The sequence below is a fragment of the Aplysia californica genome, unplaced genomic scaffold (genome assembly GCF_000002075.1).
Source record: "Aplysia californica isolate F4 #8 unplaced genomic scaffold, AplCal3.0 scaffold01062, whole genome shotgun sequence".
NCBI lineage: Eukaryota > Metazoa > Mollusca > Gastropoda > Aplysiida > Aplysiidae > Aplysia > Aplysia californica.
Window position 1 is genome coordinate 49,487 of NW_004798332.1, and position 1,704 is coordinate 51,190.

Below are 1,704 nucleotides of genomic sequence, written 5' to 3' on the forward strand. Positions count from 1 at the left end.
TGACTCACTCACTGACTCACTGACTCACTGACTCACTGACTCACTGACTCACTCACTCACTCACTCATTGGCTCACTGACCCATTCACTGACTCACTGACTCACTCATTCACTGACTCACTGACTCATTCACTTACTGACTCACTCACTGACTCACTCACTGACTGACTCTCCGACTCACTCACTGGCTCAATCATTGGCTCACTCACTCACTCAATCGCTCACTCTCTCACTGGCTCACTGACTGACTGACTGACTGACTGACTCACTCACTCACTCACTCACTCACTCACTGACTCCCTCACTCACTGACTCACTGACTCACTGGCTCGCTCACTCACTGACTCACTTACTGACTCACTCACTCACTGACTCACTGACTCACTCACTGACTCACTCCCTCATTCACTCTCTCATTCACCTACCCACCCACCCACTCACTCACTCACTCATTCACTCACCCACTCACCTGATCGATCCATCAATAAATCATTTAGTCAATAAATCTATAAATAAATCAATCAATAAATGAAACAATCAAACAATCAACAGAATTACCAGTTAACCAAGAAAGCTAGCAATCAAGCAATCAGGTTAGCAATCACACAGTCAACACTAAATCAATCAATAATTCATCAATTTTAGCGTAAAAAATGATCATTTAATCAATTTATCAAGAAGTCGATCAATAGATCACTTAGCCTATAAAATGTTACAGTTTGGTCCAGGTGACATGTACAACATGCAATGCTGTATGTCCAACGAGTGACTTAGGTAATTGTGGGGCATCATGGTCAAATCCGGCGCTTGTCAAAATAATAAAATGAAAGATACGGACATATTTTTATTTATTTATTTGTTTATTTATTTATCTATTTATTTATTTACTTATTTATTTATTTTTGCTCTATACCTTTTTCTCCAATTAAAAACACATTTTTGTAGATTTTACTGAAAAACGTTGACAAAGACAAATAAAATGTAAAACTGGAATTTCTGAGGACTGTCAAGCTTTGGAAGACTTCAAACTTTTGCGCCAATTTTTGGCTATTTTTTAAATCTCTGACACCAGACGACCCTATTTTCTTTAATCGCAAACATCATCCTTACTTCTGTTCAAGATTGATGATTGTGGGTTGTTGGTTTCTTAAAATCAAAAGCAAGACAAATGAACACGCTTTAAGGAAGACAGCAACCCTATTATGCCCTAAGATTGACGAGCGCCCGATTCCACCGCGTCGAGACACAGATATCCACAAGTTTTGACCAAGACTGTTATTGTGAAGTGGCGTCTTTGTCAAATCTGGTTATGCTATCGGACTCGCAACCGACAGAGCATGGTACGAACCCCGGCGGCAAGGGTGGGACGTTGCGTCAAAGGAAGAGCACTTCATATGGATTTTCAAAACTTCATCCAGGCCCGACGTTGTGTCATTGGAAAAGGCACTTTACACGAACTTCCTCACTTTACTCAGTTGAGAATGGTTACCCGGCCATAGACAGCGAAAGATCGGGTCAGTATTGTTAGTGTTTTAGCGCCCAAAAAATGTCAACTTGCCCTGTATGGTTCCTAGAAAGGTAATTCAGAATGCCATTTAGTCTGCAGGAGTATTAATATCAATGGTAAAGCGCATGGAGCTTGCAACTGAGCGGTAATTTGCACTATACAAATGCTATTTATCATTATTATTATTGTTATTATTAT

The 1,704-nt window shown here is 40.1% G+C and overlaps 1 protein-coding gene across 1 annotated transcript in view; it reads right to left on the bottom strand.

The window, feature by feature from the left end:
* Nucleotides 1–1,704, bottom strand: part of LOC101861012 — a gene marked incomplete in the record, with an annotated part of 21,979 nt that overhangs the window by 12,133 nt on the left and 8,142 nt on the right.